This window comes from Calidris pugnax, unplaced genomic scaffold (assembly GCF_001431845.1).
Source record: "Calidris pugnax isolate Ruff unplaced genomic scaffold, ASM143184v1 scaffold435, whole genome shotgun sequence".
In the NCBI taxonomy this organism is placed as follows: domain Eukaryota; kingdom Metazoa; phylum Chordata; class Aves; order Charadriiformes; family Scolopacidae; genus Calidris; species Calidris pugnax.
Window position 1 is genome coordinate 1,293,626 of NW_015091240.1, and position 20,229 is coordinate 1,313,854.

The 20,229-nt window shown below is 44.1% G+C and overlaps 1 protein-coding gene across 5 annotated transcripts in view; it reads left to right on the plus strand.

Annotated features, from left to right (window-relative positions):
* The window catches only part of OSBPL5 (oxysterol binding protein like 5), a 180,081-nt gene that overhangs the window by 87,898 nt on the left and 71,954 nt on the right, over window positions 1-20,229 (plus strand). The window contains exon 1 of one of the 5 annotated variants that reach the window (XM_014960063.1): window positions 10,889-10,984. The exons of the other annotated variants lie outside the window; for them this stretch is intronic. The gene's annotated coding sequence lies outside the window, so the exon portion shown is untranslated. Of the gene's footprint in view, window positions 1-10,888; window positions 10,985-20,229 lie in introns of those variants that run through there. 5 annotated transcript variants of the gene reach the window in all.

Below are 20,229 nucleotides of genomic sequence, written 5' to 3' on the forward strand. Positions count from 1 at the left end.
AATATCATCAGTGCAGTGTAATATTGTGGGTAGATCTTGCTGCCCTTCTGTGAGGATATGAGGACTGTGTTGAATCCGTACATGTGTATGCGTGGATATGTATTGGGGTGTGTATATATGTGCATGTATGTATGTGTTGGATCCTTCTGTCACTGAACCATTGGGGTAGAGTGGATGTTATCACACAGCCAGAGATCTAAGCAAAAACCAGCCTCTGCCTACTTTCTGTCCAGCTTCACCCACATTTGTAACACCTCTGGTGTGCTCTCGGTGTCAGCTGTTGCCCAGCATGCTCAGGTGGGAGAAGGTGGCCTTGGCTGTGAGGAGCGTGATGGGGTGAGCCCAGCTGGTCCTGCCTGCAGATCTGGGTGGGTTGGGTGCAGAGGGCACACACTGAACGTGTTTCAGCCCCGTTCACAGGTGCATTTTGCAGGTTTGGCTTTCCCCAGGCACTGCCTCAGTGCCGTGGTTCTGCAAAGAAGCAATGGTCTTGCTCTGGTCCCGAGCTTGTAATGTGGATGTGGTGTTCCTAGGCCACGTTTAGCTATCCCAGGTCCATTTCACAGCCCTGGAAATCCTGACCTGGGGTTCACCGGTTGTGAACTCAAGAACTGAAGCCAGATTTCAAGGGATTAAACGTCCACTTTGCTTGTTTTATTTCTTGATTGATTCCTACCAGCAGGTCCCAGGTTAGTCACCTTCTTGCCTGTCCCCACAGGGAAGCGCTTTGCTTGCACTGTTTCTCCTGTTGTCAGACCTTAAACTGAGTAATAGCAGTCCACTTGGAAAAGCCATAAAACGCCAGACCAGGCGCAGCAGGCTTGAGGACTACACAGGGCTTGTCTTCCACTTGTTGTGATCACCTGCTGATCAATGCAGGGAGCTGCAGAGAAAGAGCATTTGTGTTGCCTTTCCTCCATGGCCACATTCCAGCTGTGGGATCAGAGCTTACAATCTGTGTTTGCATTCACTGATGTATTCAATCTGCTTAATACAGGAAAAAATACCCCAGAAGCCCATCTGGCTTAGATACAGGTGTCAGTCCTGGTTCCCTGTTCTACTGAGCTGATCTCCCCTTCTTGCCCGTGCTGCCACTGGGCCATTGACTGGACAAGTCTGGGGACTCGGCACCAAGGAATCTCTGAGTCACTGATGGCACAGCTGCAGAAAAGGATTTTCTTGGCAGAAAAGACTATAAGAGGTGTGGTCTCAGAGGAAAATTCCTTTGGCAAACATGTTACATTGCCATTAAAAAATGACATGTTCTGTCAGAAACGCTGCTTCTGAGCACTCCTGCTTTAGATGTAGAAATACACCCTTTGATGTGGAGAGCAGACTTGGGGCTGGAGGTCCTGCCTTTGGGCGTCCACCTTTTCGAGGGAAAGGCTATTTTCTAAATCACAGGGTTCAAACCCAACTGTTTTCACTCTGTCAGAGTTAGCTGCCACGTGTCCTACTCCTGAGCCTCCGGCATGTACAGCACTCTCCTGGCTGGAGTGCCAGCACTGGTGGCTCTCTTTGGTTGCGAGTCATTCCCTCCTTGCTGTGCAGCTGCTCTGCTTAACCACGGGAGCACAGTTTAAAACCAGAAGCCAATGAAACACATGATACCCAGCTATCTGTAGCATGAAATGGCATGTTAGCTCTTCAAAGACAGCCTGGAGCCTCATGGTTGTCCTCTCGAACAGATCTTGCTCTCTGCTAAACATAAAAAGACGTAGTGTAAATAGCCTCACTTGCATCAAAATCAGTTCACCAGCTGTGGATCTGGCTCCACATGTCTGGTATGCTCTATAGCAGCAGAGATATGGTATTTAAAGTGACCTTTACTGAGGTTTTTGACTCTCTCTGTTGTTTCTCACTGCATCTGGCTCTGCTATTGGCTTTCTTACTGTTCTATAACATCTTTTTCTTTTTGGGGGCTGTTTTAAAAGCAAAATCTTGTAGTTCTGAAAGCATTAAAGCAAAAGGGTTCATGAGCAGGGAGCAGAACAGACTCTTTCTGACTCTGGTTGCTTATAGCTGGATTCAGATGAAGCTGACACATCTGTTATCTCACACAGCCCCATTCATTTTAAGTTACAATACACAATGTTTGTGTAAAAGGCCATAATGAAAACAAGAGTGTTAGAAGAAATAAGGTTGCTTATTTTTTTGGGTGTTCCTTCCTTCCGAGTTTAATGAAACACCATATCCTTATGTGACTCCAGACAATAAACTCATCTTTAAGCAGTTACAGTTAATGGAAATTAAGCCTAATGAGCAGTTTAATTTACATGTCAAATACGTTCAACTAGTCAGCGCTGACTGTGCTGCAAAGACTGACCATTGATCAAATCATTGGTATAGTCTGAAGTATGTGGTTTTCATTGTGTAAAGTAGTACCAAAGTCATGTTAGAGGGCATCAAATTTACTTCAGTCTACCAAGTTCTCTGATACAAAACTGCAAGCTTTTAAACATTTGAAAGGTGAGCTTCTAAAGATTTGGATACATTTGTCTTCTGTTGGAATTTGTTAAATCTGAATAAATCTTTCTAAGAAAAGCCTTTTTTTCTTGTGCTGTTTCATCCTCAGTGGCCCCATTTCTTATCAGAAGTCCTCTGTGGTATACTACTATAAAGAAGTACTTAGAACAAAATGTGTTGGCACCAAGCACTGCGTGAATCTGAAAAAGGACCAAAACTATGGATGCAGTTAGGATTTTTGCAAATGAGTGATTATATTTGGAACAAAACCATTTCAAAGGCAGGGAGCCATGCAGTTTTATGGAAGCCAGCTGACACTGCCGAGAAGGCAAGGTCATGATTTAATAAACAGCACTTTTTCATTCTCCCATCTTGATTGTAGAATTCAGTCAGAATTCAGCTCTGGCATGATGAGTAACAAGAAAAAACAATTTCTTTGTCCTTTTTGCTGGCTTTTTCTCACAGTATGTGTAAAACTATAGGGTGATCTTTTTCCTACCTTGTTTCAGTAACTAAAGTTACGACAAGCAACTCAGGATTGCGCATAATAATGATAACTCAGTGTGTTTAGAAAGCTTTGCCCTGTAGCAGCCCACACATGTTTCACCATATGGAGTTTTTCAACCTAAACCTTCTTTAGTGCTCTATAGCTGCTGGGAGCAGAGAAGGGCGCCTGGGTGGGTGGGCAGCACCTTTATCCTGCCTTCACTCTGTGCTGGAGAGTGGGGAGAAATGGGTCCCAGTAGCTTCTGCCCTGATATTCAACAGAATGAGCACCTTGTTTAGTGACCCATTTGCCCATGGCTCACTGAACTTGCCCATCTGTGGTCATATTACTCTGGTTCTCAACGCGGCATCTCCTGGGGTTGCGAGTCATCCTTGTCTCTCTCCATCTGGCAGCAGTTGGGTAGTTAGACTTTTGTCCACCTACTTTTCCCCTGTTTGCCCCCAGTGTGGGGCTGATCCTTGTAGGGCAGCGTTGCTCTGGCAGCACAGTCCTGCTCACTGTGAATGAATCCTGCTACCGTAATTCCTCTAGACCCGTCTAGGTGCTGCAGAGGTTTCTGTGCGTGTCTGAGTCCTTGTAGGGTGTGTTGGTGGACTCTTTGATACCTTCCAGCTTGGCTAAAGAGCTTTGCTGTTTTTTGCGGGCATGAAACTTGGTTCACAGTTCTGTGGCATCTTTTACTTTTCAAAGACAAACCCTCTCCTACTCTTTTCTTCTACTCTGCAGATTTGCAGTCTGCCTTCAAGAAAAAAGACTTCTTGCAGCTTTTGTTTACTAAACTGAGGAAAAAGAACAACCCTCCAAAACCAAAGCACTGTCATTTATTGGCAGCATGGCAGTGATTCAGGCTAACTGGGTGGCAAGCACAAATCTGTTCTTGACTATATCGTGTTGTTTGGGGATATCATTACAATAGCGCATGTTTCAAGCAGCGGTATTTCCTCAGTGTCCTAGCCCTAGAAAACCTCCTGTTACTGGACACTCACCAGGATGTTAATGGAGAGCTTGGAAGCAGCCATTAGATGTGGCAAGATTTATAAACAGACATTAGCGATCTTCTAACTTCTTCCTGGATCGTGGCACCTAATCACATGTTTGGAAAAAGGTTTACATTTCCTCCTAAAATAGGGCTCAAAGGCCCAAACGTACCTGTGTGTTCTGTCAGGCTTTTTTCCCGTAGCTGTGTTCCCAGAAACAGTTACAGAGAATGTAAAAAAGATATTTCCAGGACTAGCCTGTTAGCCAGAAACATCCTGAGAAGAGTAATTTGCCTGGAGGGATGGGTGGTGAACATATTCTTGCTGCTCTTAGTTCTCCCCCATTGCTGCCATTTGAGTCTTCCCTATTATTTTCTAATAGCTTTTATTTTCAGATGCTTTTCTGGCTACCTCTCCTTGCGTGTCTCTCTGACTTCTGGCGTCCTGGATTATTTGAACTGCAAGAAATACTGGCTGTAATTCTTAAACTCTCTCTTTTTTTTTTTTTTAAAAAAAAAAAAAAAGGTATCTTTAGGTGTCTGACTGTGAATCTCCAGAATTGTACCTCTCTAATCTGATCCTTTCAGTGCTGCTAGTGCATAATGCCTTGCATTTTCTCACTTTTCTACCCTGTCACTACAGTCTTTTACTGCTTAAGTACAGTGGAGTCCCTGTGAAGGCAAGAAGATACGGCTTTTCTGAAAGTCAGCTCTGTATCAACATAGCAAAGCATCACATGCATTGATAGTGGTGGTGGCAGGGCAGTTCCTGTCTTGTATAGTAGACATTAATGCTATAAATCAGCCAAGTTCTGAATCTGTATTCTTTCAGGGGACTGCATTCACAGAAAAGCCCACAGTCACCATTTCGAACCTGGCTATGGGGTTGGTGCTCTTGCTAATTCTATTACGCCGCAGGAACGTGAGTGCTCTGATTTATAAAGGTTACTTTCTTTACATGAGCTAACTTGATGACAGCGGCAGCATTGCTGGTGAAAAGCAGCATCCCATCAAAGCTGTACTTTGCATAAAGCAGCAAGCATGCCTCACTACTGTCAATAACCCACTTCTTGTGGCCCTGTTAATTTGCAGACAGAAAAAGGGTGATGTTTAGGCAAAAGACACTCTTTAGCACGTAGGACTGTTAGTATCTCCAGCCTGCTCCCTGTGACCCAGGGCTTCCTCAAAAGCAAAGCTGTGAGGGTTTTGGTGCAAGAGTCCAGACCCTTCCCAGAGGAGCTCCTTCTCCCAGCTGGGGTTTGGGGCAGCCAGGAGCACCTGGTGCTGTGCTGCCACATCTGCACGCTGATTTTGTTGGCACTGGTGTAAATCAGGAATGACTTTAGTGAAGCCGCAGAAGCAGGCTTTTATCACACACAACTGAGAAAAATATGGCTAAGTGAGAGAATTGGGATAACTTATATTGCTTGTGTGAAATGCCATTACTGCCGAAGTTCTTGTCAGAACTTTATTTGATTTCTGTGGCCTATAGCTGTCTTGATATGTCTGAATGTCAAATGAAAACTTTGGCAGCCACTTTAAATATAGGAGAGGCTTGACATGAGTGTATGGAATTGGGGAAATAGCAGAAAATTGATTTGGCTGATGTACTGGTAAAGGCAGTAGCACAACCTGTAGAATTCTCTTAAACTATAGCATTAAAAGATGTATTTTCTGGAAAATTGACGTGATGCTAGCTTCTACAACTTTTTTTTTTTTTTTTTTTTTTTTTTTTTTTTTATGGGGAGCTGGTTAAGACTTAGCCCTGTTCACAGAGTGCTTGGAAGCAGTGTAAGAAAACAGATGAATCTACAGTTTTTTTTTTTTTTTTTTTTTTTTTTTTTTTTGAATGGCATTATGGGGAGCTGGTTAAGACTTAGCCCTGTTCACAGAGTGCTTGGAAGCAGTGTAAGAAAACAGATGAATTATAGTTGGTTCAAAAAATCACTTTAGTTTGAAAATAGCACAAGATGGTGCAGCATGAAAGATATTGTAGGAATGTTTGAGAATAGCAATTTAGAACCAAAAGTTTTTTCTTTATCAAAATTCTGGATATAGCATGGTTTAGTCTGCTCCTTATTAAAAACCAAGAGCTGGCCTGTGTCATTCCAAAATGTGCAGTTGAGAAAATGTGCAGTTAATGAGGAGTCTGGAAGCAGTGAGAAAGCATGGCCAGGCGTACGCCAGAAAACAATTCTTCCTCTGCCTATTCTTTATCTTACTTGAAGGGAAAAGCAGCACTGTAGAGCCAGTGTGTTTCTTTTGTGTCAATATGTGTGTGTTTTCACTCTGCGACCACAGGAAATTGCAAAGCCCAAATCTCTTTGATGATGATCTTCCTCAATGATATTTCAAAAGGATTCCAGGTCTAAAATGTAGAAGAAAATTAAGGTGCTTCTGGTCTGTTTGTTTGCTTTGGTTTGTGTTTTTTTTAGAGCTAGAAATACACTGTGGAGACTGTACAATCAGGAGAAGGGCTGGTCCACTCACTTGTGCACTCCTTGCCAGAGCCGCTGGAGATCTCATGGCATCTCTGCACTGGGCTATCATTCAGATGGCCAAGGCTCCTGGGGCTGGAGGGGTGAGCAGGGATTAGGGAGCTTCCCCCAGCAATGCCTGCGACCCACTGCCTGGCCAGAAGAGGGTTAAAGGCTGCTCGTCTGCTCCGCTCCATGATTCAGAGGGATTTGAAGGAAAAAGGTGTGCCTTTTTTTCCAGGAAATCAGAAGACACAGAGGGAGGTGCCTTTGGACCTTTGCTACTTCAGTCATAGGAAGAAGCTGTGTTTTATGTTGCTTGGGCATTGTCTTAGGCCAAGTCAGTCATGCCCAGAGGAATAGGGCGAGTGGAGACTTTGAGGCGGGATGGTGCTGAGATTTTCCTACAAGCTCTTAACAAGCTCTTCCCAATTTGTATTGTCCTTGAAAGCAGCTTCACTACTGGACCATGAGCTGCTGTGTGGGACCCTGAACCTCCTTGCATAATGCAGGCACCAGCTCAATTTTTTTCTAGTCGTAAATTGATCGGTCCGTTGACTGTTTGTAAGCATCAGAATTTAGAGGGGTTTTAAGTGTGAGAATCTGCTCTAACAACTGGGTTTACGTTGTTAAATTAGCAACACAAACTTGCACGTGCCCTTCTAGCAGCATTTAATAGTGGTCATTTTGACTGTTGTTGTTTTGTTGGGTATTATTGATGATCAAGGTGTTTTAACTGCTTTCTGGCTGGACAAGCAGTCCAGCCAAACTTATAAAGAAAATCACCCGGTATAAGCTTGGGGACCCTGACATGCTTTTCCAAGTACAGGAAGGAAGCTGTTGCTTGGCAGAAATGGAGCACAAAGAAAGAAACAGTGGGAATGTGATTACCAGGCACATAGAAAAACAACTTTCAAGCAAGTCTCTTTAAGATCAAGCAGCATTAAGGCTGATCCTCTCCACCCCAAGCAAGTCACCACTGACCCAAGTCCAGCCGAGTGGTACGAGCTAGCAAGAAAGCAACCACATACCAGTTTGCAGAAAGTACTTTTGTTACAGCATTAATGCTGAACTAGGCTGTGTAAGGAAGAGGCAGGACACCTTAGAAGGGAGGCACAATAGCCTCATTCTGGGAAGAAAGTTGAGAATTTCCTCTTGGTGTGGCTGAGATGGCAGAGGTGGATGTCCCATTGCTCACAATGAGGTTCCCCTCTCCAGATTCTCGCAGCCTGCATGGAGCCATGGACAATCATGGCTACCGAGGGCAGACCAGAGTCCAAAACGCTTTGTGTGGACCCTCCAGGTTGCTGTGACATTTAGTGGTTCAGTACAGAGAAGGGGATGCTTAGAGCTGCCTCCTCATCTACCCATTCAAAACTTCCCCACTCTCTCAGCGGTGACCTGCCATGGCACTGTTGAATTTGCTGGTGTTGCTGCCAAACCGTCTGAGCAAGTTCTGAAAGACTGACTTATCTTTGCAGTGCTGGGCAGTGACAACAGGGGAATTATGAACCGAAGGAAACATAGGGCTGGAAGGGACATTCAGAGACCATCAAATCTTTTTCTTGGACAAAACTGTTCCTGGCAACTGCTTGTCTCATGTCCCCTCAAAAATCCCCTGTGCCTTCACAGCTAGCATGGCCTCAGGGTGTCTGTCCCAGCCAGGAGCCCGCCTGCATCCTCTCCTCTCAATGGAGACCTCAGACACCTTGCAGTGCCAGTTGCTTGTGACTCTTCTTCTTCAAATTCATCCCAGTTTTTTCTTTCAGTTCATAACACTTGGCCACAGAGGACTCCTTTAATAACTGTCAGAAAATGAGAGAAACTCTTGTCTGAACTGGATCCCAGACCCCAAGCCCACTGGGTGGATTTACTGTGCCCCCTGCCCAGACCAACTGTGGTACATGCAATAAATAAAAAAAAAAATTGCTTTCCACTCTTTGTGTTGTGTCCTGCCAGAATTTACTGCAGGATTTCTCTGCCCTCTTAAATGAGGCTGGACTCTTTCCTGTGCACAGCATGTACCTCACACAGTTCCTCCTCTGTTTGGTTACCCCAGGACACATAGGCAGTGTCTCTGGGGGCCCTGGTTCTTCCAGCCCCTCGTGGGAGAGGGGATGTGGACCCCTGGCCTCAGCATCACTCCTTGCACAGGGGCCCTGCCAGGGTGTCTTCCTTCCTCTCGAGGTGACGGCATTAGGATCCCGGTGCTGTTCGTGCTGCCTGACACATAAGCATTGCCTCCCACAATGACTTTAACAGTTTCCCGCAGCGACAGCGTCTCCAATAGCTGCAATTTCTGATCTAATAAAAGATCTTCGTGTCTCAACAGACGCTGCAGCTTCAGCAAACTATGCACTGTCAAGTGTAAAGGTGGTGTTTATGCATACATTTTTAATCCTTGTTTGTACAGTACTTTGATGGTGTAAAATACCTTGGAAATGCTGGCTTCTTACTGTTACTATTATCACTGTCATCTTAATTTTCCATCATTTTGAATATCAGTTATTCATGAGAAATGAGTGCAACAAGTGGGAGTTCTTCCAAAGCTTTTTAGTTCATATTGTTTCAGTCACATCATGCCAGATGTCTTGGAGGAATCTGATCTGACACAAACCCAGACAAGTCACTGTAAAACTATATACAAAAAGACACAGGCTGATACACTGCAGCTGGTGACACCAGCAGATATAGATGTTATTTGCAAAACGCTTCCTTCACTGTAAGAGCGTGAGGGCCAGGGAAGAGCACATGCTGCAGAGAACAGCAGCAACACAACTCGCCTTGGGAGCAAGCTTTGGCCGAGGTGTGTCTTGTACTTATCACTTAATTTAGCAACGTCGGGAAAACCCACAAAGGAAAAACGTGGATATTTTCCAAATGCAGAATGATGCAGGAAGAAGCAGGGCTGTAATTAAGCATGCTTGCCTACTGAAATATGTGTACAATCACTATGGGATACTGTTACTAGCAACATCTATTGGACTATTTTTAAAGCTAAAGCGGTGATACTGTGCTAGTGTGCCTAACGTCTGCGCCTGTGCTTGGCAAACTTGCCTCCGCATGGCAGGTTTAAGCTCTGTGCAGCTCGGGGAATGATGCTTTTACTGTGCTCAGCTGCATCGGCTGAGAAATCTTTGTCAAACTCGAGTATAGGTGAGCCCTGTGCAGAATGCACTGGGTGATTTCCACCACCACCAGCCCACTGTTGCGAGGATTTGCTTTATTCCTTACAGAGTAATTACAGGAGAGAGTGAACTGTTTGGCTTTTTTTTTTTTCTTTTTTTTTTTTTTTTTTTTGTTGCTGCCCTGCAATTTAGAAAATGCAGAACTCTTAAATACGTCACTCTTCTTTGGCTGAGTTAAGTTAAGCACCCCAGGAATCTCCGAGGGGGTCTGCAATGTATTGACAATAAAGAGAGTTCCTTGGACAGGGCAGACTTCCCCTGAAAACCCACAAAGGAAAAACGTGGATATTTTCCAAATGCAGAATGATGCAGGAAGAAGCAGGGCTGTAATTAAGCATGCTTGCCTACTGAAATATGTGTACAATCACTATGGGATACTGTTACTAGCAACATCTATTGGACTATTTTTAAAGCTAAAGCGGTGATACTGTGCTAGTGTGCCTAACGTCTGCGCCTGTGCTTGGCAAACTTGCCTCCGCATGGCAGGTTTAAGCTCTGTGCAGCTCGGGGAATGATGCTTTTACTGTGCTCAGCTGCATCGGCTGAGAAATCTTTGTCAAACTCGAGTATAGGTGAGCCCTGTGCAGAATGCACTGGGTGATTTCCACCACCACCAGCCCACTGTTGCGAGGATTTGCTTTATTCCTTACAGAGTAATTACAGGAGAGAGTGAACTTTTTGGCTTTTTTTTTTTTTTCTTTTTTTTTTTTCTGATTGCACAGTGATTCTGCGTGCCAAGAAGCCACAAAAAAGAAACAGAAATAGTACGAGAGATTATGTGTGACAGGAATAGAGTCTGTCACAGAGTTGCAGATTAAATATTGCTTTTGCACTTTGATAAGTGGCTGCAACTGGCTCTAATTTTCTTAGTGCTGCCCGGCTGCTTTGATCAGGAATGAAACTGTTAACAGTGCTGACAATTCAATTATTGTCGATGGGCATTGCAGTTTAAACTTCCCCAAACAGTGGCAGATCACACTCGTCACGGCTATTGTTTCAGGGTTTCTTTGGACATATTGCTGGGTTGAATCACGCTGCGCTTCTTTTCAGGATTTTCTTCCACAGTCACCGTGGTTAGAGAGTCGCTCTGATTTTCTGAGGGAGAGCTGGGATCGTAGACAGCGTGCTGGCAGCCTGTGGGAGGTGTGTTTCATTGCCATGTGCCCCTGGAGCAGAGGCTTTACGTGCGGGTGTCTTCTCTGGGTCCTGTCCTGATCTGCAGTTTGGAGGAGTGTAGCATCCAGGAGGGGACCAGAAAGCCTCTGTGCATGTAGCAGGTGGAGAGGATCTGGGTTAGGGATGGTGGCTCTGAATGCAGGTTTTGCACGGGAGAGGAGAGTGATTGGCATCTGAGACAGCAAGCACTGTGGTGAGTGTCCTTTCCTCCTCCTTCCTCGAGACTGATCCCAGCCTTCCTACTTCCCTATAGCTCTTTAAAATCTCCTCTCCTGTAGACTCTTTCTTTACTCCTTTCAATCTCTTCTTTTTTCACCTGCCCTCCTTTTCTCCCCTCACCTCTCACTCCCCTCCTTTCAGCGTCCCCTTCTTTGTTTCCATCCCCCTGCCTCTAAGGCTGGACACAGCCTCATGAAAATTTAGTGGGTTCTTTGAACATCTGTAGCCTTATGCTTTGGGAACTGTTGACTGACAGGAATTGTATATGATGGATTTAGAAGTACCTGAACACCCTATTTGCATTTCTGCCTGCCTGCTCAGAAACACAGGCATTCAGCTCCCTTGAGACTTGAATTCTGCTAGAAGCAGCTGTGGCAGTGGCATCCTGTGAATTGCTTCATCGGTTGACGCTTTCAGGAATTTGGTCTGATATAACAATGTTGGCCATTTTACTGCCCTTTGCTGCTAAACAGCTTGGGTAACTTCTCACCTACCTAAAGGGATGGAATCCCCTAGCTATAACAGGATTTATTTGTGACAGCCCACATGAGTGTGTGCCTCGTCCTCATGTTGTTGTTATTACTATTCAGTGGTCTGCATTGATTTATTTTATTCAGCAAAAACCCTGATCAGCCCAATTCTGCACTCTGTCCAGATTGCTTATAGAATTAGGAGGTTTAGTAGTGATTTCAAGATCAGGAGGAGCAAATCCTCTACAAAATTAGATTTTGCCTTTGTAAACAAGTTGCACTACTTTTAACTACCATTCTGTAACATTGATCTAACCCTCCCCTAGTGCAAATTCAGGTATGCCAGTATGAACATGCTTATACCAGTGTAGCTTGTTCCCCTGTGGGAAAGGAGAACAAGCTGTTCCAGTACAGAGCACGTTTATTTGGCTCTGACTACATCTACACTTTCGTTCTATTGGTGGAAATATACCAGCAAATAATGCTTGTAATTTAGCATGAGTGAAGTGGTACAAAATTATGTATAGAACAGGTGTTGGTCTGCAGGCTGCCTCAATAACTCCTTGACAAGCCAATGTTGAATATGCCCTGTATTTATAATCTTGTCTTTGTGACTGGAAGAAGAGTGGAAAGACTTAGTTTTACCAGCGTTATGCATTCACAATTAAGAAACTAAGAACTGGTCAGTGTGTTGGCTATAAAGTCATGATTGTGAGTCATGTGAATCATGGCTGTAGTGTATTTTTAAATAAAGTACGTAAGACTTTATTCCCTTTCAGATTGGTTACTGACCTTTGTTTTTATTTGCAGATATTGGCAATGTAAGAGAGCCGTGGCAGAGATGCAAATTCCAGTAATGCTTACTTGGAAGTTCCTTTGAGCTGGCAGGGAAATACAGAGGTGTTCTAGCAACGTTGAAAATCTGGGTCCTGAAAAGCCACTTGTGCCACTGAAAAGTGAGTGCCTGGTGGCTGTGAAATACTGGGCATTCATATCTGTGGTCACCTACCTCAGTCATTGGCAGGGCAGGGCAGTCTGGAGATCAACAGGCAACGGGTACAGAGAGAACTTAAAAAAAGTCCAAACAGATACTATAATCCAAAGTATCATAGTTTATTGATGGGTTTTTCCCAGTACTGCTGCTAATCTAAATGGATTGGAATGTGCCTTGTAGCAAGAACCGTGTAGGAAGGACTCTTGGTGCTTGCAGGCAAAGGAGAAATGCATTTAGTGTGGGAAACACGTCCTGTTCAGAGTAATTGGGGGAAGCAGTGCCACCACCAGGCAAAGGTCTTCTGGAGAGGAACTGTCTTAATTGCACATGACTGGCAGGTGTCTGGAAACATGAGACCTAACTAAAACTTACAGGTTTTCTTCTACCACAGAGTAAATAGACTGATATGACCCTTTTCTTCTGCAAGATAAGAGGTTATTTTAAGGCAGGTGATTGTGAGGTAAAGGAGTCTGTGGTGAGGAGAAGCTGGTGCCGTTAGGGGACTGCAAAGCCTTGCTGGGAGGAACACGCTTTATCGTGCTACTTGTTGGCACAATTACCTTGCTGAGCTGTTGAGGGAAATAAATGTTCACAGAACCTAATAGTTTCCTCCTGTGAGTTGGTGTCACCTCCATCTCTTTTAATTCCCACCTTTGCTTATTGTGAGTGCCATTTCAATGCTGCGTTTCTTGGCTTCATTACCTCCAGAGTGAGCGCTGCTTTGGAAACAGCTTTCCAAACTGCAAGTTGCTTGTTTTGCAGAGCAGGGAGGAAAGCTTTCCTGATTTTTTCCTGAGCTCATTGACTCCTGTCACTCCGACAACGGTGGCTGAGGTCGCTCCTGTGAGTGGGCTGGGGCTCTTGCCTGCAGGCTGGAGCTGCGGCTGGGTGGTACGTGGGCTATTGGGGTGGCACAGGCAGGCAGCAGTCAGTAAAATTGGCATGTGTTTGTCAAGAACAAGCAGCTGACCTTGGACAAACCTGCAGCTGGGCTGTAACCCAGCCTAGTATCCAGCTTGCCCTGGTCTTTGCTGCTTCTTTCTAGGAGGAAAGTGATCTGTGGCAATCCTTTCACTGGTTTAGATTACTTCTCTCCCTGGGCTGACTCATGCCTGCTCTGTTTGCATCTGGTGGGAGCCACAGGCTGTCAACAGCTGATCTTTCTCCTTAAAGAGTCCAGCAACTTTGGCAGCCCTGGAAGGAGAGGCAGAGGCATCAGACAGGTCCTTACCTGCAGTTCTTGGCAGTGAGGCTTGCAATCAGGACAGTTTATGTGAGATCGACAGTCAGAAGCAGTATCAGCTCAGTCCCACTCCCACCGGAATCCACAGTATCCATTGGTGAGCAGTTTTGAAAAGCTCCTTTTTATTGTCTCTTTGCCTCCACTCTTAACCAGATATGAAATTGTTCATTATAAAACACCCCATCGTCCTTACGGCAATCACTGTATCACTACACTGCTTCACTGATGTCTGAAGTGATGTGTTCTGAGCTGCACAGGAGAGAAATCATTAATATCTGTATTTACACATTTCCCTAAAGATGAAGAGATGACTGCAGCAGAAGATTAGTTCTGCTGGGAAAGACACTGAATGAGCTGACCTGATCAAGGGGAGAACATTAAAATGTTAGGCTGTTTAGTTTTCTCTGCCTTACTCAGACAGTAGCTGGTGTGGTCTGCTGCTCTTCAGCAAATATGTTTGAGTCCAAGCACTGCTTGCAGTGGCATTTTGAGGCAGGGGCAATTATTTATTACGTGTTTGTACAGCTCCTAAAACTTTTGGTTACTGTGCCAACTGATTGCTAATGGTCAGGCAATACTATTTATTACTGGCAGCTGGTAATAGCAGTCTGTGTTTATGTGCTGTAGGGGAATTTGGGATGTGCACACAGCCATGTGATGTTAAAGGTTTTGTACCTTTCAGAGGCACCACAAAGTCTGTACAGACCATCTAGCCTTCTGCCATTTCAAGCACTTCCTTACTTCATTTCAGAGATATTTGTTTATTCCTTCCCTTGTCACCCTCCCAAACCTTTCAAATCTTTTCCATCTGGGCTCTTGTGTTTATAAACTTGCCTGTGTTTGGAGCTTGTAGGCAGCAACCAATTTGAAGCCTACTTTTGTAATACAGACCAAGTAGTTGTCAGGAAGCACCATGGGCTCTCGTTCTTCTCCACTGTCTCCTTACGGCATTGCAGGTCTCTCCGAGATAACCTCCCTTCTACCTGTTGGATGCCCAGTCCTTCACTCACCGCTGTAAGGCAGCACCATCCTGCTAAGGAGACCACAAAACTTCCCTGCTTTACACAGCCTGGGGATCTGGCATAGCACAGTTGCTATTGAAATATTTTCATTTGTCTTGGTTTGTTTGTCTTGAAAAGTCATAGTGCAGCAGCTCTAACTCCTGTTTTGTAAGACCCACACAGCTGAAGGCTATCGCTTTTTTTCTGGTGTGGAAAAGATGAGCCAGTCAGCCCTGAGCAGGGCTGAAGTCCAGCCTCATAAAATCTGTCTGTCACCTTTTAGCCACTCTCGTCGCCGCTTCCTTTTCGAAGCAGAGATAATGGGAGTGTTTCCTGCTAACTCCTGTCTCTCTATGATAAATTGCTGTGGTTTGTATTGGAAAGCATTGTCTGGCTGCTCTTAGCACTGCGATAAAGAAAATGCTGTGAATCGGCTGCATTGTGTCTGGCTTCCTTTCCACCAGGACCAGTCTGGACGCTGAGGACCTGATCTTCCTTCTGTGCCAGGCCTCAGCTCATGTTTGTGTGGGAGGCAGGGATTTTTGTTTGTTTGTTTAAAGCCACATTTACACTTTGGACGTGGAGCTGTTGAAGGTCACTGTGAGCCATAAATCTATAGATGGGGGTCTGCGGGTGCCCCTTATTCTCCATAATCCTCCCTTGTGCTCTCCTCCCTCCCTTGTGGCGATGCCAGAGCTGGCATAGACATCCTTGTGTTGGTGCTGTGCTGTGTCGTTGGTGCTTGCCGGACTCTCCCCAGCTGGGAACCCCCAGCCATCCAGACAGGGGTGCTTTCGACTGCCCTTGTATTTCCAGTTGTCAGTGCTTGTAGCAAGGAGAGTTTGTAGCGCAGCAGTACTGTTTTGTTTCAGTTTGAGTTTTTTTGCTTGGATCTTTCCATTCAGTGACAGAAAAAAAGCTGGTGTCAGTATAGGTTAGCTTTAAAGTGATGAGAAGAGTCCTCTTCCTGAATTCCGTGGCTTTCAGTTTTGTTGTCTTCTGTCATGAGCTGTACTGTGAGGTTTACTGCCCACGAGAACGGGAGGCAGATCCTGCCTCACCTTGTGCTGGCATCAGCAAGGAGGAATTTCACTGCACCATTGGTACTATTTCAGTATAAAAGCACTATGAGAGAAAGGTGACTCAGGTCTTTGGTATCAGGTGTTTCCAACTGATTACCATTGAAATGTATTAGATGCTCTTAAAAAGGCAGCTTGCAATCACTACAAAGCACATTTAAGTCACTTGGGAACCTTCCTTTTTCATTGAAATGAATTCAGAGGCAAAATGCACACTCCTTCATAACTGTTTTCTTGTTGGGATTCTCCAGGGCTTTAGCTTTTGGTTGATAACTCACACAAAGAGTTTCTGTCTGCCTTATGCCTGGTGTGCACACAGTTGCATCTAGTAGAGGGACAGTTGTTCAAGTACCAGACCAGTCACCAGCAAAAAAACCCATATTGGGATAATGTTATGTGAACAGGTAGGAGGAGATCAGCACAGACATATGCATGGTTAAATTCGTGTGATGTGGGTGTGTTCATTCACCTGCATGCCTAAAGCTGAATCAAAGGAAAGCACCAATGCAAAGGGTTTGTCCACTCTGCTTGTTTTCACTGGCTAAGCCACAGATAAACTGGGAGAGAAGGAAAGACCGAGGTAGGTGCAGAAAGGTTTTCAGCTGGAGAAGTGAGTCTGAGAGTGGGTTTCATTGTGTGTGCTGCATCAGCCTGTGCACGGTTTGAGTCCTTTGGGCTCATTTAGCACAGCATAAATTCCCCCCTAAATGCTCTTTGTGCGTTGTCCGGTTTCCTTCCTCCCACAGAGATTTTTAATTAAAAATCTAGGACCGATATAACTGCAGTGCCATCTTTTAGCTATTGTTGAAGGAAGAGCTTGATGCTCTCGTTTCTGAGAGACAGTGAAGTTTATGTAAAGACGCATAGTATATTAATTTCCTGTAGAATTTCAGGGAGAGTGGCTGTATAAGAGGAAGTATAGGTGGATGCTAAATTTAAACCACTGTACAGCAGATCTTGATATAGTACCATGCCCAAAAGCCTGAAAAGCTAAACAGGGGCATATAAGGTTCTTTTCAAAAATAGATACACTTCCTTAAAATTTATTTGGATTTGTTTATTCAGCCCTCCTTGTGAAGGCCCCTGAGGTTTACAAAGCCTATTTGAATCTGACAAGAAGAGGAGTGGAAAATTCAGCATGATTGGAGCACCGTGCCATGGGATGTGGTCATTTTTCCATTGCTTAGCTGTTCTTCAGAAGCAGATGAGCCAAGTCAGCTATAATTTAGTGGGCTTGGCATGAAAGACATTGAGTGGAAATATAGTTTCTGCTTATACAGGAGGTCAAGTTAGAAATATACTTCTAATATAAAATTCTTGGCATTTAGGATTGTCCATTTTGTTCTTTGTGAGCATGTGTTTGGAAGGGTGGATGCTCATGACATAAATAATCTGGAACTGATTCTGGGAAATCTTTGTGAAATTCAACAGCCTTTGTTTTCTCTCTTATTTGACTTGTAAACATCCTTTCCTGCCATTAACCTTGCCTTACTTCCGTGTTGAAAAGTTCCCTTTTGAGCCTAAGTCTGAAAATGGCTCAACAGGACTTGATATGTAAGTCTGGTTTTGTTTTACTTTGTTACAAGGGGACAATATTTCACTAACAAGGGAATAATGTCAGGAGGATACTATAAGGCATGAAAGCAGGTCTTAAAATTAGCTTGGTATTTCCTCATAATTGTGTGGTGGGTGTGTAGCCCCAAGGCACAATCTTTTCTAGATTTAATTATATAAAGGCAGAGGTGGATATCATTGAAAGCCATCAGTGAGGCTTGAAGTAGTCTGGGTTTTTTTTTTTAAATGTCATTAAAGCTTGAAGTAGGATCCTTCCATTAAAAGGGAATATGATCTCATTATGTGATTTAGATAGCAGTATGAGGCTGTAATGATGCTCTTTAATATGCTCTTTTTAAAGAAAAATATCAAGGCAAGAATTGACCTTGAAGATGTGGCCTGCTTGCGAATGATGTAACTGCACGCCTGTCCAAAGTGATGTCTTCTTGTCGTGGCTTTAAACCTCCAAGAGCTTTAGCTAAAGCAACTAGATGAATTTCTCATTTATGTTTCCATCTACCTGATACCTTATTTCCTTCACACCCTGGGCCTGTCCCAAATCCTGTTACCCCCTGCGAAGGGCCATGCTCATCGGAGCCCTCCTGCAGGCAATAGGGACAGCAGGTGCCATTTGGGGCCAGGCTCCCTTCCTCTTCCAAGGCTGGTCATGGTGACTCCGTCGGGGCAACCTTTACTGCAGCCTGGGGTCTCTAGCCCCTAAGGTACCACTAAAAAACCTGAGTTATTAAAAAGCTGTTCTCTTAGGTAGTCAGCTACAGTTTTAAAGGACTGTATGGGAGGTCAGCAGAGGGTATTACTAACAACTGACCTGCATAAAAACTTCAGGGCACGGGGGGTGGGATATCCATTCCCTAAGTAGCAAGTGTACTGAGTTCTGGATAATTACTGGAAAGCTCAATGTGTCAAAGGTGGACGTGGTTTACAATTATGCAACTCATTAATACTGTTCATGGGACTCAGAGACTTGCTCCCAGAAATGCTTAGGCTTGGAGACTTGTTCACAGTGTGCCTCAAACAAAAGTTGTCACTGGTTGATGAGCTATCAGTATTAATAACAGCAAAATAAAGGAAGCAGAGCACTTCAAATCTGCTCTTCAGGTGGACCTTTTTTGTTATATGTCCAGTCTTCTTTGTATCTAATACTATTTATATTGAAATTCATAACGGAGTACTTATTTCCTTAACTAGCTCAGAGCTTTTAATACTGTTTTTTTTAGTGCCTAACCTAATACCATCTCTCTGTGCCTGAGCCTTGCACATGTGGAAGTCAAAGGGAGTGTTGCCTTTTGGCCCAGGTATGAGCTGCCAAACCGCTGTGGGCTGGCCAGGAGCTGTGCCCACACTTCCAGTGCAAGCAGCAGGGACTCAGAGGTCATCTGTGTTGCAAGTGAGGTGTGATGGTGGCTGATATCTGCTTACCTGAAGCCTTGAACAAGCTTGCTTAGTAGCAGGCATCAGCACAGATTTCAGAATGATCTCTCCGTCTGGTTCTTGCCCGATTTCTCAGTTGGAATTTCTGGCCTGCCTTGCATGCCTTACACTCTTAGCCCTACTGCAGCTAGCTAGCTCAGAGGTAATTCATGTATGTGTGCCTAAGTTGCTGTTATACCTTAAATTTTATGTAAATATATCTCCAACATTGAGATCACTGCCAAGAAGTAGCTGTGATAGCCACCTGAATCCTTCTGCCATCTATATGAAACTTTAATTTAAATAAATATGTAAATATTTCTGGAGAGACAAAAATTTAGATGCACAAATGAGGTTCCTGAGTTTGTTTCAAAGTGGATCCTTAGTAGAATTTCTTGGCTAGTGTGTTACGAGAACTGAATCAGATGATCAATTGTGATTGTTATGGCATGTTTCTTCCTATATATTGCACGTGTGGTTGGTTGTATGTTGTGTTTTGCTGGGGAGCCTTTGCTAATCTGCATTTTAACTTTGCTTTCCTGCTTAAAAGAATGCCGACTAGAGATATCAGTAAACTTGAAATAAAAATTCAGTAAAATGGATAAGCATTCAGGTGCTTGATGTATATTTAACAGCTGTGATCTACCTTTTGGTTGTCTTCAGTTGAATATATTAGAACATGGGATTAAAGGGTTTAAGAGGATTCAAAGCAAGCACCTTACCTTCCTGCATAGATTGGTGCTTCAAGAGAATACCTTTGCCTGAGCTTTATTCAGTAGATGCCTTCAGAAATCGGGGCCTGAAGGAGATTATGCAAAGTATGATTTACTGAAAATAAAGTGAGGGACTAAGAGAAAGGTCTGTAGGAAAGGTGCTCGCTCCTGTCTTTCACTGAGTGCTGGGGACTTTCTCATCCTTCTGATAGTATGGGTAAAACCTTCAATTCTGCACGCGTCTCCCGTTACTGGGGAAATAATTAATGTTGATGTACTAGTTGTAATTACAGCAAGTGAGGTATGTTCTGCATAGTTAGCAAGGGGAAAGACCAGTGAAATTACTAAGTCAGGAGAAGCCCCTCAGTGCTAGTGGGAAATTTAATATGCTTTGTTAAATTAATAGCCTTCTGCATAACAATCAATTTACAGTTTAAAGGGCAGAGGAGGTGAATATAAAAGTCATTAAGCATTCATTTCAGAGGCCCACTCAATATTCTTAGTCCGAAGAAATCTGTAGCATAATGTTTACAGAGTAAATTGCAAGTGTTTTAAGACAAAAAAACACACGAGGATTGTGTATTTAATACTTACTGCAATGCCCATTTCTAAGCCATAAGGTGGCAATGGTCCCTTTCCCAAACACAACATGGCTTTACTGATGGTCTGGTGTTTGCTTACAGGAGATGTTTATCCAAACCGGAGGTGTTTCTGAAGAGGTTTTCCTACATGTC